Here is a 20467-nt window from a genome sequence, read left to right on the forward strand (position 1 = left end):
AATTGAAAGGCATCAATTCTTCTTCGGGCTTCCTTATTCATTTTCCAGCTTTCACATGCGTATAAGGTAACTGAAAACACTGTGGCTTGGGTCAGGCACACCTTGGTCTTCAAGGTGACATCTTTGCTCTTCAACACTTTAACGAGGTACTTTGCAGCAGATTTGCCCAATGCAATGCGTCTTTTGATTTCTTGACTGCTGCTTCCAGGGGTAGTTGATTATGGATTCAAGTAAAATGAAATCCTTGACAATGTCAATATTTTTTCCATTTATCACGATGTTGCTTACTGGTCCAGTTTTGAGGGTTTTTGTTTTCTTTACGTTGAGGTGTAATCCATACTGAAGGCTTTGGTGTTTGATCTTCATCAGTAAGTGCTTCAAGTCCTCTTCACTTTCAGCAAGCAAAGTTGTGTCATCTGCATAACGCAGGTTGTTAATAAGCCTTCCTCCGCCACATTCTTCTTCATATAGTCCAGCTTCTTGTATTATTTGCTCAGCATACAGACTGAGTAGGTATGATGAAAGAATACAACCCTGACGCACACCTTTCCTGGCTTTAAACCAATCAGTATCCCCTAGTTCTGTGCAAACAACTGCCTCTTGGTCTTCGTACTGGTTTCTCATGAGCACAATTAAGTGTTCTGGAATTCTTATTCTTCGCAATGTTATCCGTAATTTGTTAGATCCACACAGCTGAATGCCTTTGCATAGTCAATAAAACACAGGTAAACAGCTTTCTGGTATTCTCTGCTTTCAGCCAACCTCCATGTCCTCTTCTGAATCCAGCTTAAATTTCCAGCAGTTCCCTATTGATATAGCGCTGAAACCATTTTTGAATTATCTTCAGCACAATTTTACTTGCACGTGGTATTAATGATATTGTTTGATAATTTCATCATTCCGTTGGATTACCTTTCTTTGCAATGGGCACAAATATGAATCTCTTCTAGCTGGTTGCCCAGGTAGCTGTCTTTCAAGTTTCTGGGCATAGACAAGTGACTACTTCCAGCCTTGCATCCATTTGTTGAAACATTTCAATATGGTATTCCAGCAATTCCTGAAGCCTTGTTTTTCGCCAATGCCTTCAGTGCAGCTTGGACTTTTTCCTTCAGTCCCATTGGTTCCTGATCATATGCTACCTCTTGAAATGGTTGAACATCGACTAATTCTTTTTGGTATAATGACTGTGTATTCCTCCCATCTTCTTTTAATGAGTCCTGAGTCATTTAACATCTTCCCCATAGAATCCTTCACTATTGCAACTTGAGGCTTGAATTTTTTTCTTCAGTTCTTTGAAGTTGAGAAATGCCTCACTGTTGCTGAGGGCCTTAGCCTCTGGTCCGAATTGGAACTACCCTCCTCCAATCTCCACCATAAAGGAAGTCCTCCATAGTCTTCCCCATTTTTCTTAGGGTAAATATATACATTGTTTTGTGACCACTTACCCCATCCCTCCCTCTCCTGCCCTTTAGAGGTTGAAGTCAATCCTGAGGAAGACATGGTATCTTTAACCACCGCCCCCCCCAACCTTTTCTGCCTTTCTTCACAATCACCAGAGTCTTCTGGGAGGGGGCAATTTTCCTTGGTAGGACCCCTTCTCTTCCCTCATGGTGTTTGCCCTCAAAGGGAAGCGGCAGCTATATTCTAATTCCTAAGAGAGCCAGCTCCAGGCTAGCACACATTTTATTAGAGGTGGCCAGAATGCACAGGGCCCTAATCCAAAAAGATGGATGGATGTCTAAAGGTGGAGATAGCCAAGCTGAAGCCTTAGGGAGCCAAGAAAAGATTTGAGATTCCCAACTCCCTCTTTTTGAATAAAAAGACTAAGCCATATCCTGGGCCTGTCACTTGCATAGCATGGCCTTCCCTCAGTGTCCCTGTTATCCCGTGTGCTTCCCACAAGCACAAGCCAAGTAGCCTTTCCAAATTTCACCCGCTGCACTGGTGAACAGTGTACCTGTCCCTTCCTGGGGTGCATGGGTGGCAGGAGTAGGGGCGGAGCTCGCGAAGGACAGGAGAAGAATGGCCCTAAGTAGCCCATTCTCCCAGGCTAAGGGCAGATGGGGGAGTCAGTATCTATCATGGGATAGAGGTTGGGGTAGGGGTAGGGAAGAGTGCTGGAGGAACTGGTGGGGGGCAGGCACCAGCCTGCACTAACCAAGTACCTTCAGGTTTCTGAGCAAGCATAAGAGCCTTCCTCAGCCTACCTCTGTACGTAACACTGATTATTAAGGTAGCACCAGGGTTAGAAACCAGGGCAGCCAGCCTTGAACCCACTAGTTGCTTAGTCCACTCAGTGCCAATGCAACTGGCTGGGCAGAGCACGTCACCTGGTGGCCACACTCCTCTCCTGCCTCCGTGTGTGTTGTGTTGGAGTGGGGGTATCCTGTGTGTGTGTGTGTGTGTGTGTGTGTGTGCGCACGCACGCATACGCATCTGAGTCATGTATATCTGTGCTGCTCCATAAACCATGTTATATTTGTGTGCTGTGTACGTTTGTATCATGTTGCGTGTGTGCTATCTCATATTTATATGGCATTGTATGTCTACTGTGTCTGCACCATGTTGTGTACCTATGCAATGTTGTGTTTACATTGTGTTACATATGTGTCTCATGTCTGTACCATGTGCTGTATCTGTACCATGTTGCACGTGTATCACTTCTAACCCATGTTGTATGTCTGTACCATGTTGTATCTACACCATGTTGTGGGTGTTCTGTAAATCTGTACCATGTTGTCTTTGTTTAAACTGCCTTGTGTGTCTACCTGCGACTCACCCTCCTCCTGTGGACTGGGGTAGGGATCAGTGTACACATCTCGTGCATGCCCAACATCCTGACCTTGCTGCACTCCAGCTTCCTGCCAGCATCCCTGTCTGGGGACTGGGGCTGCCACTTTATGCAGGGTGGTAAGCAATGGGCAACTTCTCTCCACCATAGAGCCCTCCTATGGTAGGTGCCTCACCCAGCACTGAAGATGTCCGAGGAAGCAGCTCTGGAATCTTCTTAATGTACAAAGAAAGAAACTGGGCATTGGGGGCATGGCTCTCTAAATCCCCAACCACATCTCTGTGAGAGAAGGAGAGGGCTTTCAGGAGGCAACAGCTGCCTGAGTTTCTTCTTCAGGCCGGTTGGAAGGACTAGAGCTCTTCTCCACAGAGATTAACAACTGCACAAGTGTTTAGCATTGGGCAGGAAGACACCTCTAAAGGGGGGCTTTACCAAAGATGTCCCAGTTACCATCACTAGAGGGCGCTATTGTGTTGCTTGTCGGGGTAGTGACTCCTGAGGGTACCAAAAAAAAATAAACTAAAAAAAAAAACCAAACCCTTGCCATTGAGTAGGTTCTAATTCAGTTCTAAAAACTCCACTCAGCTCAGAGGGAGATAGGGACGAAAGACACAAAGGAAAAGGATACACATCCCAAGCTAAGTCCTTCCTTTACTGCCACTACAAGTTCTTCTTTTTTGAGATTAAGTTGGGGAGTCAATGCCAAAAATGAATACCTGCCTTCCACTCCACTGGCGTCTATAAGACCCTCATTATGGAGTCTTGCAGAGCTTGGTTATAGGGTCCCTGGCAGATTTTTTACTTGGGCCTCTCTTTTCCCTCCTGTTCCCTAGTCACATTAAATAAAATTAAAGCCACACTGCTGTAAGAGGTGAAATGTATGTGGTGGTTGTGGGGATGGTTGTTCTGTACTGTTTTGCCCTAAACTGGATGGCATACAAAAGGAGGTACGTTTTGAGAAGGGTAATTTTTTGGAGGGTGCGGGGGCTGTCATTTAGTGGACCTGTCTTCACTACCAAGAATAAATGGACCCACTTTCTAAATTATCACAACCATCTTAGAGGGCACCTAGTCCAACCCCAACATTTGAAAGGCAAGGAAACTGAGGTCCAGAGAGGGGCAGACAAACTCAGGACACCTGACTTCTGACTCCCAGGCTTCATTCCACCCCAGCTCCTGGTCCTCTAGCCCCTTAAAAAAAAAAAAAAAAAAGGGTTTTCCAAATCCGGCCCCCTCCCACCTCACAGAAAAACCTTGGCCTGTTATGCAGCTCTGCTTCCTCTGTGTGGGCTAAAAAGTCATCCTATTCCATTGCAGGGATCAGTCGCCCAGACCACTCTGTGACCACACCTTTGTAATGATTTCCGCCCCCAGGAAATTAAACTCCTTCCAGTCTTCAAGGTCCATGGCTTCCATTTTGCTTCCCACCCCCAGACTCAGCTGTAGCTGCTGCCGTGTTGCCCCCACTGCATCCCCTTGGTGCAGTGCAGATTGCCCCAACCTGCAGATAATTGACGGAATGTTGCAAATCGACACGGATCCATTGCACTGATTAACATTTCCAGTTAAACTCCCAGTTAGGCTGTGTGTATTAGTTACTCCAGTAATCAACGCTTATGTAAATGTGGGAAGTGAGAGGTAGGAAGCGCCGAATTTCTGGAGGGAAATGGAAACACAACTGCCGGAACTGGGGGGTTCATTTAGTTCTCTGGTACCCCTAAATCAGGTTTTAAATGTATGCCTATTACTTGATCCACTCCCAGGAGACTCTCAGGCCTCACATCTGAAATGGAGGATTCAGGCCTTGCACTGCATTGCACAGCCTTTCCTGCTTCCTGCAGAAGCCTGTGGAGCCGAGTTGGCAGGCTGGTCCACCCCAGGCTCTGCAGAGGGAACCATCTAGCCCCTAGCAGATGGAGAGGTTGGGGGACAAGAGAGCAGCTGAAGCTTACACTGCACCCCACCTGTCTTCACAGCTGCACTTACCTTACAGGGTAGCAAAGAGCCTCCTCCCCACAGGCCCCTAGTTAGGAGGGTTTTTGTGTGTGTGTGTGTGTGTGAACAGAGGCAGGCAGCCCCCTGCCTAAAGTAGGGGCCCCAGACCTGGCCCTAGCCCACCCCATGTAATAGCAGTCCACTGACCTGTCTTAGCTAAATTTGAAGCTCCCCCACACCCTTTTGGGGCCCCAACCTCCCAGTACCATCTCCTTACCCAGGAGGGAAGAGCCGGTTGTTGAGGCTGCTGCTCACCAAGTTTCTTCTTCCCTTGGCCAAAGCTACTGGGTCCTGAAGGTGGGCTACATGGGCGGGAATACTACTGACTCCCTAAATACCAAGAAATCATCCCCCTTTTTCTGGGCTGAGCCATAGCTGCCTCAGCTACTGAAATTTCCCCATCTCACCAGAGCAATCAGGGCCTTTGGGCATCACAGATGATGGCTTCCCCCCCCGCTTCTTCTTCTGTCTGTCTTTTTAACTTTTTGTTTGCTCCTATCTATTCCATCTAATCCTACCTACTCCATCAGATTTTAAGATGACCTTTTTTTTTTTTGCCTTGGCCACTACTCTTTGACCTCATAGTAGCTCTGTCTCTGACCTCATAATAGTCTCTGATGGCATCAACTCCCCACCCCCAAAGTCAGTCATTTCTCTAACTTCCTGTCAAGTCCACTCCCCCACCCCGCAAAAGACTTCAGGGAGCTTTTTTGCTCTATACCACTTCCCCCTCCAGCCAGAAAATCTTCAACCTGTAGGACTTCTCAGTTTGTCGGAACATCCATAAGGTGTCATGGCCCCTCAGGTGGCCATATCCTCTCTCCACCCCTGCTGCCTGCACCATTGTCATGCACAAAGCTCCTTTTTTCTCTTTGGTCTCTCCTACAAGGTTCATTTACCGGTCTGGGGCTTGAAGGGTCTGCTCCTTGTCATCCCAAGGTCCCTCTGGCTTCAGGATTCTCAGCTGTCTGCTTTTACCCAGCATACTTCCCGATCTCTTCCCATTTTGCCTCTTTCATGGTAGGGTCGCTATGAGTCAGAATTGACTTGACAGCTACCGGTTTAATTTGTTTTTTGTTTTATGGAAGGGGGGGTGATGTTTGTTTCCAGAAAGAGGCTTATATTGCACTCTCTTCTACAGTAAGCTCTTTTGCCCAAAGGTGCCTCTAATTGGGGACCTCAAGTACCAAATCACAGATTCTTCCCAATTATAATTTTGCAAATGGCCCAGTGAAAACCACACTGACCTTTATACCTCGTTCATCTCAGAACAGGGCCACAGTGTTGTCACCAACAGGAATGGACCTCCTTCCGTTCCAACACCTCAGAGAGCCACACAGTTGGCCTGGATTTGAGTCTGCAAAACCATGGGGGAGCAAGACTAAAATGGCTAAAGGCTTCCCTGTGAAAGCCATTAAAAAAAAAAATAGCACTGCCACCACCCCCTTCAGGCTTCCCAAAGTCAAGCCACTCACCCTTCTCTCCTTTGCTTCTACAGACCACAGCCCAGAACCCTCAAGTCCAGAGTCTGGCACTGGATTCTGGAAGGTGGGACCAGAAAAACAAGAGGGGCCTCTGACTCCCTCCCTGTGGGAACCGCCCTCCTGCCAGATAAAACCTCCCCGCCCGAAATCGGCACCTAGGGAAGGAGAAATGGAGAGGGCAAGAATCTAAAAGGTTCAATCCGCCCAAAAGTGCCGCAGGACTCTTGCCAGGGCCAGTTCACAAACTGAGGGCAACACCACTGCGACCCAAGGGGACCACGAAAGGGGGGCAGTGGACCTAATGACCCCACTCCCCAAAGACAAAGGCCAACTGAGGGGCCCCGGGTTTTCTAGGGACCTTATTCCATCATTCCATCCCCATAAGAAAGGAGCCCTCCTGCCATTACCATCCCTCCACCAAAAAAGGGGGGGGGGAGAAATTAAAGGCGGAAAAAAAGGGAGGGGTATCCGTTTAAGAAAATCGTCACATTTTCTGTTGCTCAGGTTCCGCTCTTCAGCCCTGGACTGGACCAGAGCCGCAGCCACACCCCCTCCCCTCCTTGGGGCTGTCACCACCAGAGCTGCGGGGGCGCGTGGCGCAGGGAGGGGGGCTCTAAGACTTACAGGCTGACGTAGCTCTGCCGGCGGATTTTGCCTCAAGCGGCCCAGGCCCCAGTCAGCGATTAGAGGGCTTCCAGATCCCAGGAAAGGGTCCAGGCCCTTGGGGAACAGCCCTGACACACCCACTTGTCCCCGCAAGCGAACCGGCTTCATGCTAACTGCGCGCTCAATCTCAGGGCTCCGCGGGAGCCAGGCAGGAGATTCGAGTCTGGGGCATCGCGGGAGAGGGGATCGGGAAGGCAGAACATCTGCCCATCGAACTACAAGCAGCGCCCAGCCACTCCCACCCCACCAGACTAGTCGGTGCCTTGAGTCACGGAATTTACCTGCCACGGGTCCAGCCACCCTGTCCAGACCTCTCCTCTCTCTCCAAGCGCTCCGGCTGGCAGGGCTGGGAGCCGCAGCCCCGCGGCCGCAGCCGCAGCCCCGGGCCCGGCCCGCTCCCCTGGCTCTTCTCCCGCCCCACACACTCGGTCCAGGCCCAGAAAAGCTACAGCCCCTGGCCCGAGATCTCAGACGTCCGCTCTCCACACTAGCCCGCCAGCGACCGAGCCCCTGCTAGGTAACCGCTCCCCAGCCCTTCTCCGCTATGACGTCACCCGAGCTCTGCACCGCACGTAGGCCAATCAGATGATGAGCAGAAAACTAAAATCGCCCTGAGTGGGCTACAGGGGACCAATCTTTTGTTTCTAGGCAGGAAGCGCCAGGGAGGGGGAGAAAAACTGAAGGGGAGGGAAAGGGGATGGAAACTTCTACACTGTCAGGGTTGTCTAGACAGAGGTGGGGCCATCAAGAAAGAGGAGCACCTGACGGGGGTGGGGGTGGGGATTTCATGTATCTTCTTTAACTGCCTCCCTCTGGAAGACTGGGATTTCAGATGAGTTTTCAGGGAAGGAAATCTGTCCAGCTACAGGGGCACTCTTTACTGGGAAAAAAATGTTTCTGATTTCAGATACCACCTGTCAGGTAGGTTACACTGATGGAGTCTCTGTAATTCGCAGAAAACTCAGAGAGGTGAATGCCGCATTGGGATTCAAAAGTTACCTATTGATAGGGAAACTACCTTTCCGCACATGAAACACAGATTTCAAAACACCGAGCTTTATGCAAACAAAGGATAATGTACTTTAAACTGAGTATGTGTATATATGGCTCTCTGTCTTCCTTCTCTTGCGTTTAGGATAAAGTTCATTTTTTTTTTAATTGTGCTTTAGGTGAGGGTTTACAGAGCATAGTAGTTTCCCGAGCAAATTAGTTTCCCATTTAGTAGTTTATACACAAATTATAGAAGTTCAGTTTTTTTTTAGGTGTCCAAAGCCTTCTTTCTAAAATCTAACTCCAAACATCATCTCTTGCTACTCCAAAACCCATAAGACAAGATTTGGCTAGATTACATAAATTATGGTAAATTCCAACAAGGAGACAGTAAACTGCCATAAAAGCGACAAAGAATAAAAAACCTAGAATTATAATGATGTAAAATATGGCTACATAAAAAGATCTGGAAGTGAACATAAAAATACTAATTGAAGTAGTGGAATTACGAATTTTTTTTCTCTCCACTTTCAAAGACAAATACATCCTCACATATTAAATGGTCAAAATGGGTCTTCACCGTCCCCAGTGCACTTATGTCCAATTTTCTCATCACTGCATAACATCCAAGCATCATTCTCCATGTCAGCAAAATAATTTTCAAGACTGAGGGTGAGTGAACTGATATATCTCCCAAGGTCCTATAAGAAAAGTCACACAACGGGCCTCTGCATTCACCAGAGATAACTTCTCAGGCAGTTGAAGAACAGGATACCACTTTTGAACTAATTCATTTTAAGTTGTGATGATACTGGAAATTGAAAAAAGAACAATGATTGTCTTCCACATCTATGACAAAATAAGGAATTTAAGAGTAAATAAACTACAAAACTCAGACTGTAATTTTTAAAGGATCACTTTGCACTTTTTATTTTCCTTAATTAATATATATATTTATATGTTACAAGTATCACATGGGAGTCCTGGTGGCACAGTGGTTAAAAGCTTGGCTGCTAACCAAAAGATCAACAGTTCTAATCCACCAGCCACTCCTCGAAAACCCTACAGCACAGTTCTATTCCGTCCTATACGGTCGCTATGACATAAGCACTGGAGAAACTGGAGAGCTGCGATTTGTATCTAGATCTGTCTGAATCCAAAGCCCAAGCTTTTTCTAATATGATACAGTGTACTCCTGTTAAGAATTAATAGGAGTACACTGTATCATATTAGAAAAATATGATACTCCTGTTAAGAATTAAACATGGTACTACTGATTTTGTTAAAATACAAACTTGCTTAAATATAAAAAAGACTATACAAGATTGATGTTTTCATAAAATGAGGCTTTTATTTTAGTGTGGTAAAATATATATAACAAAAAGGTTGCCATTTTAGCTATTTTAAGTACAGAATTAAGTGACATTAATAACATTCACCATGTTGCACAGCCAATACCACTATCCAATTCCAAATGTTTTTCATCACCTTAAACAAAAACTCAGTAAAATCATTTTTAAACAGCGTTTTTAGTGCAGTTACTTGTTCTAGTGCAAAAACGCCCAATACCCTCCCCAACAAATGACTAATAAATGGGTGGAAATCAGGATGGTTCTGCCTCTAATCATTTAACAGATATCTTTTTAAAGTAACTTTGGGGTTAAAAAAAAAAGTAACCACATCACATTCTTTTTTTTTTTTTTAACACATCATGGTAAAAGTAGTCTAAACAAAACAAACCCACTGATTTAAATGATTATCATTTCCTTAATATTAAATCTCTGATTTGTAAAGTGCATTTATTTGGGTTATTCTGAACATCAAAAACACCTTCTATTTAAAGAAATAAAAATATATAACTGAATTTTCCTGACTAATGATTTAACTTGGCTCTTCTAGGCAACTGATTTAAATTATAATTAAAAGGTATTTGATTTCACTCTAATCCTCACATATACCTCAGCTGTAACTCAGAGCTATTTATACCCTCACCACACATGGTTATTTAAATATTTCATATGTGTATTTCTTCTCTCCCTGGTGATTATAGCAACTTCCATGGGGCCAAAATCCTATTAGGTACTCGACGAATTAAAGCTTAACAGTGTCAAAGAAAGAGGACAGGACTTGAAGCCAGATCCAGCACAAGACTTAGGTCTTCTTGTGAAAGGGTATCATTCTTAGTACAGGCAGTCCCTGAGTTACCAATGAGATTAGTTTTTAATTTGTCTTTAAGTCAAATTTGTAGGTAAATTGGAACAGATACATACAGTTCTTATTTAGCATCAGTTAGTCAAATGTTTGTCTAAGTATAACCTCAGTGCTGCCTATATAGTATAAATTTTACCTTTTTATGCACATAAAACACTTAAACACTTCCAAACCACGTAGTGTTTTCATGAGCATCACAAAGGAGTGCATGCATTCCTTATTATAAACCATTGTATTTAACTCAAATTTTTAATATAATAGGCTTTATGGCAGTCCCTTATTCAGTACAAGTTATCCATAAGTACAGCATTTGTAACCCAGGGAATGCCCGTACCAGAAAGCAGTCCTTACTGCCAACCTGCTTTGTTCTCCAAGAGTATAGGACCATGGCATGGGGACTTTCAGGGAACAGATTTTTCTAAGCTAAAATGTCTTAAAGATTTCATCTGTGCCATTTTGCCACTCAATTCCCACAATCCCCTGCTTCCTTCCCCAAGCTCATTGCTTCAGGGAATTAATAACAACACTACCATAATAACCATTTGGCATATGTGTCCTACTACTCAGATTACAAGCCACTTTAGTATCTTCTAGTTTGATCCTCACAACCACAACAGTTTACAGGGGAAATTATTATGATCTGCATTTCATAAATGAGAGAATGGAGGCCCAGGGGACTGAAGTAATCTGCCCAATATCTCACAGAGATGATCCTAGAAACCTGGCCTCCCACTCTCAGGTCTGTGTTCTTCCTACCACTCTATATGACAACTTGAGTTATAGTTCTCCTTTGGCTCACAACAACTCATCCAGCCCTGAATTCATGTGAGCAGTAAGGGGCTCTGGGATGCAGTTTGTAGCAACAGAAGTAAAATAAATAATCTTCAAGCTGTTGCACTTAAATCTCAGATACTCTGGTATACTACTAATGTGAGTGTAAAATGGCACAATCTTTTTGGAGGGCAACTAAGTATTTATGAAAGTTTTAAATATGAATGCCACTTGACCTAGCAATTCCAACTCAAGGAATTTGCCAACAGATATATTCATAAAAAGGAGCCCTAGTAGCACAATGGATAAGCTTTTGGCTGCTAACTGAAAGGTTGGCAGTTAGAACCCACCCAATGGCTGCAAGGGAGAAAAGACCTGGCGATCTGCTCCCATAAAGATTACAGCCTTAGAAACCCTGTGGAGCAGTTCTATTCTGTCCTATAGGGTTGCTATTGACTCGATGGCATATTCATAAAAATATGCCAAGATATGTTCAAGTATGTTCACTGCTTGAAACGTATGTAAGAAAAAAAAATTAGAAAAGTGAAGACAACCTAAATGTCCCTCGATAAGAGAACTGTTAATTGTGAATAAGAGAGACAGAAGAAGAATTGACACTTTGAATTGTGGTGCTGGCGAAGAATATTGAATATACCATGGACTGCCAAAAGAAGGAACAAATCTGTCTTGGAAGAAGTACAACCAGAATGCTCCTCAGAAGCAAGGATACACACTTTGGAAGCATGAGTCTCACATACTTTGGACATGTTATCAGGAGGAACCAGTCTCTGGAGAAGGACAACACGGTCGGTAGAGTAGAGGATCCGTGAAAAAGAGGAAGACCCTCAATGAGATGGATTGACACAGTGGCTGCAACAATGGGCTCAAACACAGCAATGATTGTGAGGATGGTATAGGACCGGGCAGTGTTTCGTTGTGTGTACAAAGCATTGCTATGAGTCAGAACCAACTTGACAGCACCTAACAAAAACTTAGTTTGGAGTATTATGTGTCAAGTGGATACCTTTGTACTGACATGGAAACAACACCATGACACATTGCTGAGTGAAAAAAAAAATTGCAGAAGTGCATGTATATTATGATTTTTATTTTGCAAAGAAAAACTCAGTGTATACATGTTTTTAAACTGGAAGCATACACACCAAACTGCTAACAGGGTAACTCTGGGAATAAAAAGGAGTAGGAGAGGAGATGTGTGGGTATGTGTGTATGGTAGTAGTGGGGCATTAACTGTTTTCTTTACATACTTCTGTATTGCTTATACAGGAGTCCTGGTGGTACAAAGGTTAAGCCTTGGCTGCTGACTGAAAGGTCGGTGGTTTGAACCCAGCCAGTGGCTCTGCCGGAGACAGACCTGGCGATCTGATCCCGTAAAGACTACAGCCTAGAAAACCTTGTGGGGCAGTTATACTCTGTCAAATGGGGTCACAATGAGGCAAAATTGATCCGATGGCACCCAACAACAACATTGTTTATATATTTTTTTTACATTAAGCAGTTTGAAACCACCAGCAGCTCCGTAGGAAAAAGACATGGTAGTCTACCTCTTGGAAACCCTATGGGGTCACTATGAGTCGGAACTGACTCCATGGTAGTGGGTTTGGATTTTGGGTTTTGGTTAAGATAAACAAACCAAAAAATCCACCCCTACTATCCTGAACCCCCACGTCTGTCAGTTTCTCGTACCATGGGGCTTGCACGTTGCTGTGATGCTAGAAGCTATGCCACCAGTATTCAGATACCAGCAAGGTCACCCACAGAGGACAGATTTCAGGTGAGCTTCCAGACTAAGACAGACTAGGAAGAAGGACCTGGCAGTCTACCTCTGAAAAGCATAAGCCAGTGAAAACCTTATGAATAGCAGCAGCAGAACACTGCTATAGTGCCAGAAGACGAACCCGCCAGGTTGGAAGGTACTCAAAATAGGACTGAAGAAGAGCTGCCTCCTCAAAGTAGAGTCGACCTTAATGACCTGGATGGAGTCAAGCTTTCAGGGCCTTCATTTGCTGATGTGGCACAACTCAAAATGAGAAGCAGCTGCAAATATCCATTAATAATTGTAATGTGGAATGTACGAAGTATGAATCTAGGAAAATTGGAAATCATCAAAAATGAAATGGAACACATAAACATCGATATCCTAGGCATTAGTGAGCTGAAATGGACTGGTATTGGCCATTTTGAATCAGACAATCATATAGTCTACTATGCCGGGAACAACAAATTGAAGAGGAATGGTGTTGCATTCATTCTCAAAAAGCATATTTCCAAGATCTCTCCTGAAGTACAATGCTGTCAGTAATAAGATAATGCCCATACACTTACAAGAAAGACCAGTTAATACGACTATTATTCAAATTTACGCACCAACCACTACGGCCAAATATAAAGAAATTGAAGATTTTTACCAAATTCTGCAGTCTGAAATTGATTCAACATGCAATCAGCATGCATTGATAATTACTGGTGAATGGAATGTGAAAGCTGGAAACAAAGAAGGATCGGTAGTTGGTAAATATACCCTTAATGATAGAAATGACGCTGGAGATCGCATGATAGAATTTTGCAAGACCCACGACTTCTTCATTGCAAATACCTTTTTTCAACAACACGAACAGCGACTACACACATGGAACTTGCCGGATGGAATACACAGAAATCAAATTGACTACATCTGTAAAAAAAAGATGATGGAAACGTTCAATATCATCAGTCAGAACAAGCCCAGCGGCCAACTGTGGAACAGACCATCAGTTGCTCACATGCAAGTTCAAGTTGAAGCTGAAGAAAACTAGAACAAGTCTATGAGAACTGAAGTATGACCTTGAATATATCCCACCTGAATTTAGAGACCATCTCAAGAATAGATTTGATGCATTGAACACTAATGACCAAAGACCAAACAAGTTGTGGAATGACATCAAGGACATCATACATGAAGAAAGCAAGAAGTGATTAAAAAGACAGGAAAGAAAAGACCAAAATGGCTGTCAGAAAAGACTCTGAAACATGCTCTTTAACGTTGATTAGCTAAAGCAAATGGAAGAAATGACGAAGAAAAAGAGCTGAACAGATTTCAAAGGGCAGCTCGAGAAGACAAAGTAAAGTATCATAATGACATTTCCAAAGACCTGGAATTAGAAAACCAAAAGGGAAGAACATTGCTGGCATTTCTCAAGCTGAAAGAACTAAAGAAAAAATTCAAACCTGGAGTTGCAATACTGAAGGATTCTATGGGGAAAATAACTGAATGACACAGAAAGCATCAAAAGAAGATAAAAGGAATACACAGAGTTACTGCACCAAAAAGAATTTGTCTATGTTCAATCATTTCAGGAGGTAGCACATGACCAAGAACCAATGGTACTGAAGGGAGAAGTCCAAGCTCCCCTGAACTCACTGGAGAAAATCAAAGCTCCAGGAATCAATGGAATACTAATTGAGATCTTTCAACAAATGGGTGCAGCACTGGACGTGCTCACTCATCTATGCCAAGAAGTTTGGAGGACAGCTACCTGGCCAAATGACTGGAAAAGATCCATATTTATGCCTATTCCCAAGAAAGGTGATTCAACTGAATGCAGAAATTACCAAACAATATCATTAATATTACACACAAGTAAAATGTTGCTGAAGAACATTGAAAAGAGGTTGCAGCAGTACATCTACAGGGAACTGCCAGAAATCCAACCCTGATTCAGAAAAGGACTTGGAATGAGGTATGTCATTGCTGATGTCAGATGGACCCTGGCTGAAAGCAGAGAATGCAAGATGTTTACCTGTTTTATTGACTATGTAAAGGCATTCCACTGTGTGGATCTTAACAAATTATGGATAACATTGGGAAGAATAGGAATTCCAGAACACTTAATTGTGCTCATGAGGAACCGGTACTTAGACCAAGAGGCAGTTGTTCCGACAGAACAAGGGGATATTGCATGGCTTAAAGTCAGGAAAGGTGTGGGTCAGGGTTGTATCCTTTCACCATACTTATCCAATCTGTATGCTGAGCAAATAATCTGAGAAACTAGACTATATGAAGAAGAACAGGGCATCAGGATTGGAGGAAGACTCATTAACGACCTGCACTATGCAGATGACACAACCTTGCTTGCAGAAAGTGAAGAGGGCTTGAAGAACTTACTGATGAAGATCAAAGACTACAGCCTTCAGTATGGATTATACCTCCAAATAAAGAAAACAAAAATTCTCACAACTGGACCAATAAACAACATCATGATAAATGGAGAAAAGACTCAAGTTGTAAAGGATTTCATTTTACTTGGATCCACAATCAACACCCATGGAAACAGCAGTCAAAAAATCAAACAATCTCAAAGGCATTATGCTGAGTGAAATTAGTCAGTCGCAAACAGAAGAATATTGTATGAGACCACTATTATGAGAACTCAAGAAAAGGTTTAAACACAGAAGAAAACATTCTTCGATGGCTACAAGGGTAAGAAGGGAGGGAGAGGGGTAGTCACTAACTAGACAGTAGACAAGAATTATTTTAAGTGAAGGGAAGGACAACACACAATACAGGGGAAGTCAGCACAACTGGACTAAACCAAAAGCTAAGAAGTTTCCTGAATACAACCAAACACTTCAAGAGACAGATGAGCAGGGGTAGGGGTCTGGGGACCATGGTTTTGGGGGACATTTTGGTCAACTGGCATAACAAAGTTTATTAAGAAAATGTTCTGCATTCCACTTTAATGAGTGGCATCTGGGGTCTTAAAAGCTAGCAAGTGGCCATCTAAGATGCATCAATTGGTCCCAACCCACCTGGAGCAAAGGAGAATGAACAACACCAAAGACATGAGGAAAATTTGAGCCCAAGAGACAAAAAGGGTCACATAAACCAGAGACTCCATCAGCCTGACACTGGAAGAACTAGATGGTGCCCGGCTACCACCAATGACTGCCCTGAAAGGGAACAAAACAGACGGTCTCTGATGGAACAGGAGAAAACTGGGGTGCAGGACTCAAATTCTAGTAAAAAGACCAGACTTAATGGTCTAACTGAGGCTGGAGGGGCCCCAGAAGACATGATCCCCAGACTCTCTGTTAGCCCAAAACTAAAACTATTCCTGAAGCCAACTCTTCAGACAAAGATTAGTCTGGACTATAAGACATAAAATGATACTGGCGAGGACTATACTTCTCAGCTCAAGTAGACACATCAGACTAAGTGGGCAGCTCCCGTCCAGAGGTAAGATGAGAAGGCAGAGGGGGACAGGAGCTGGTTGAATGGACACAGGAAATACAGTGTGGAAAGGAGGAGTGTGCTGTCACATTACAGGGAGAGCACCAAGGGTCCTATAACAATGTGTGTGTGCGTTTTTGTATGAGAAACTGACGTGAACTGTAAACATTCACTTACCAAACCAAACCAAACCAAACCCATTGCCGTCGAGTCGATTCTGACTCATAGCGACCCTGTACGACAGAGCAGAACTGCCCCATATGGTTTCCAAGGAGCCCCTGGTGGATTCGAACTGCTGACATTTTGGGTAGCAGCCATAGCTCTTAACTACTATGCCACCAGGGCTTCCACTTTTACTTAAAGCACCATTATAAGAAAAAGAAATCAAACAATGCATTGCACTGGGCAAACCAGCTGTAAAAGACCTCTTTAAAGTGTTAAAAAGCAAAGGTGTCTGTTTAGGACTAAAGTGTGCCTGACCCAAGTCATGCTGTTTTCAATTGCCTAATATGCATGTGAAAGCTTGAAAATGAGTAAGGAAGACCAAAGAAGAACTTGACACCTTTGAAATATGGTGTTGGCAAACAATATCGAAAATCCCATGGACTGCCAAAAGAATGAACAAATCTGTCTTGGAAGTAGTACAGCCAGAATGCTCCTTAGAAGTGAGGATGGCAGACTTCGTCTCACATACTTTGGACATGTTATCAGGAGAGATCAGTCTCTGGAGCAGGAGATCATACTTGGTAAAGTAGAGGGTCAGTGAAAAGGAGGAAGACCCTCAATGAGATGGATTCACACAGTGGTTGCAACAATAGGGTCAAAGATAACAACGATCTTGAGGATGGCAGAGGACCGGGCAGTGTCTCATTCTGTTGTACATGGGTTTGCTATGAGTTGGAACCAAGTGGACGGCACCTAACAACAACAACTATCCTCAAAGTGTGATGAAGGTCAGGTCAATGCATTGTTCAGGTATGGCAATAAAGGATATGGTGCACCAGGCTGAGCTGAGCCATACCTGGGAGACACTGAGTGCAGGGCAGAAATGTACAACCTACTGGGAAAAAGCAGCCTAGACTTCTGGCGCCTTCCCACCTCTGTCTCAAGCTCCACAGCTAGCAATTGTTCCCAATGGTAGATTTTGCATCTCTGCGGCTCTCAGTCCTCATAGCTTTTGCTATAGCTTTTTTTTGATGCACTAAAAAAAAAAAAAAAAACTTCCCTCCTGCTCTAAAAACAAAAGAACCTGGCTCAGCAGCTGGTGTACATGGCATTGCCTGTGAACACAGTGCCCAATCCCTCCTTTACTCAGGGTCTTCTTACTATAACCTGTTTGCTCCACATTCAGTTGTCATTGTAGCAGCAGTTGGCCCTATTGGATGCCTTCCTTCCTGCCTCCCACTCCCATCACTGGGGTCTCCAGTTTTTCTGTAGAAGGCAGCATTTTGGATAGCCTGCTGGGTAGAGAATAAGGAATCTCAGAGATGCTTACAGGTCTCATCCTTGATCCCTTAAAAAACAGAAGCTGCGGAGAAAAGGAAGTTCTTGGCTAGGAAATCACCATCCTCTTGGGTCTTCAGAGTTCTGGCCTGGGAATCAGGAGACCCAGATTCTAGTACAGTCTCTGGCTAGGAAGGCTTGAGAAAAATTCACATTTCCCTCTATGAACCTTGCCCCACCCATCTCCCTGTACTGTTGTATGGATGCAAGTGGCTAATGGACCAAAAGTCCATAGAACAGATTTCAGAGCTACACACCTCCTTAACAAACCTGATGGCTCTCCATTTACATATCGTCCCTGAACGGTGGGAGCTTAGGGATGAAGGTGTCTCTCCTCAATTTCCTTCACTATAATTAGCCACCATTAGAGACCTGCCCTGAAGAACCTAAGAGCTTTCAGAAGCCCACACAGCCTCTGCCCTTCTCCCTCCCAGCAAGGAGTTAGCAAAGAAAAAGCAGAAGACGAGTAAATGGAGGTGGCTCTGGATGAATTAATATGAGAATTAGGAAGTTCTCCACTGACTTGGTTTTAAGTAGCCCTACTTTCACTATGGAGCCCTGGTGATGCAGTGGTTAAACATTTGGCTGCTAACCAAAAGATTGGCAGTTCGAATTCATCAGCTGCTCCTTGGAAACCCTACGGGGCCATTCTACTGTGTCTTAAAGGGTTGCTATGAGCTGGAATCGACTCGATGGCAATGGGTTTTGGTTCTGGTCCACCATGGTCCTACATAACAAACCACATTATTTAATTGAGCTGATGCTCTGTTTGATTTTTTCCTCCAAATGGATTACATTATTCATTCCTACCTAAATCAAACTACAGAGTGAATTGAATTTCAAAAGTTGGATTCATTGTCCTCCTTATTTTACTAGGGAAAAAAAGAGAGAAGGAGCAGATGAAGGAGAAATATATAGTGAAAAACAACCAAGGAGGAGAACAAAAAACAAATCTTAATTTTTTTTGGACTGGCTGGACTATGATGTCATGTTTTCTCAGCTTACCTGTGATTGGCTGCTCAGTTCAGCATCTGCTGAGAGCTAAAGGATGATTATTTGCTGGAGATACAGACCTTTCAGGGAGGCTTTGAATCACTGCTGGTTGTCGTGACAACATGGGCAGTGTCCGCTCCTGATAACCACATAATGAGGTTGTCAGGAACAGAAGTGCCCATATCCTCACACCCAACCATCTGAAGTGGTGAGCGATGGAACATTTCTCTCAGGAGGAGACGAGATAAAAAAAAAAAAATTACCAATAGGCAAATAGTGGAGATCCTCTAAGATAATGTATGTCAGCCAAATCCTGGAGAAAATCTCCTTCCTGAGGAGCTCCTTACCTACCATTTCCAGGTCCTGTCTGAACCCATGTATTCACTATAATTCAGAGACCTGAGGAAGAGGTGGTAGAGGGGATAGGCATCTCTACAGCCCTCCCACAAAGCTAAACAGAAGTGGGTGTGAGCAGAATGTCAAACAGGTTAGGGCAAGGCACACTACACACTACCTCTGTTCAAAGGATGTCATCATGGGCATGGGCCATGGACAATGGTGGGCACGTGTCAAAGATGGTAGGGCATGGCCGAACCCAGTCACCAAAGCCAGACACAAAGAGTGCTTGAGGAGGGGTGGACTAGGTGCTTTTCCGCCCACTACTTTCATTTCCCTGGGATAGACACCTCACTCCATGTTATCTTGAGACTCCAGACATTCTTGAGAGGGAGTATCAACTGCATCTTTGTGATACATTATTCATGCCTGTGACAAATTTAGTCAGCACCTACTAAGTGCAAGGCATACAACTAAGTGCTACAGAGACTAAACAGATGAACTAAACTTAGACCATCTCCTCATGGAATTTGGGATCTAGTTGGCGCAGAGAAGATAAACAGCCAAGAAACTGTGATACAAGACAGATGTAGTAAGTACTGCACGGGAAGTCCAAACTCCTTAATTTCAGAGAGAAGAGAGTCACATTTGGACTGGCACACTTCAGCTCCAACCTATCTTTCCAGGTTCCTCTCCCATCACTCCTCCATTACACCACAAGGTTAAGCTCCACAAAACTATTTTCTGTTTCTCTGCTATGCCTAGACTTCCATACCTCTGTGCCTTTCCTCCTGCTCTTCCCTTTGCCCAGCATAACTTTCTTCTTTTCCCTACCTGGTGATATCTTAAATCATATTTCTAGACTCTACTCAAATGGTATCTTGTTGAAGAACAAGATACTCATGCAGGCTTCTGTACCTGGTAGACATGGATGTTGACTAATCCACTGATAATCACCACTGTACCCAAGATTCAAATCCAGGGACATAAAAGAGAACATTGATACAGCCAATTTTGGATTATGCATTGAAGAGCATGGGTAATAACAGACTATTTTCTTAAAAGTTTATTTAGATAATCAATCCTCTTCTCCCATTAAACATTTTAATAACTTTTGAAACTTGAAATAGTTTAAGACTCACAAGAAGTTGCACAAATAGTACAGAGAGTTGCCGTGCATCCTTCCCTGAGTTTCCCCCCAATGAGAATAGCTTACGCAACCATGGCACATTGCCAAAATCCTGAAAATTGACTTTGGTATACCGTTACTAACTTACATATAGACCTTATTCTGATTTCATCAGTTTTTATATGTTTTTTTCTCCTATTAAATATTTTACCAACCCAGCTGAAAAGTAGCAAAACTATTAATACTTAACCTGAGTATTCAACTTTTTTCTTAGACCCATCCCCTTCTGAAAAAGGCCAAAACCTTCTGAAAGAATCAAAACCAGTCCGGGACTGAAAGAGTGAAAATCAGCTTGGCCTGAGAAAAAA

At 43.8% G+C, this 20467-nt stretch overlaps 1 protein-coding gene across 6 annotated transcripts in view; it reads right to left on the reverse strand.

The window, feature by feature from the left end:
* PAK3 (p21 (RAC1) activated kinase 3) overlaps positions 1 to 20467 on the reverse strand; it is a 297238-nt gene that overhangs the window by 108384 nt on the left and 168387 nt on the right. For 3 of the 6 annotated variants that reach the window (XM_049872066.1, XM_049872065.1, XM_049872070.1), the window contains exons 1-2: positions 7218 to 7420; positions 6034 to 6143 (exon numbers count right to left, since the gene is read on the reverse strand). The exons of the other annotated variants lie outside the window; for them this stretch is intronic. The gene's annotated coding sequence lies outside the window, so the exon portion shown is untranslated. Of the gene's footprint in view, positions 1 to 6033; positions 6144 to 7217; positions 7421 to 20467 lie in introns of those variants that run through there. 6 annotated transcript variants of the gene reach the window in all.

This window comes from Elephas maximus, chromosome X (genome assembly GCF_024166365.1).
Source record: "Elephas maximus indicus isolate mEleMax1 chromosome X, mEleMax1 primary haplotype, whole genome shotgun sequence".
NCBI classification, from domain to species: domain Eukaryota; kingdom Metazoa; phylum Chordata; class Mammalia; order Proboscidea; family Elephantidae; genus Elephas; species Elephas maximus.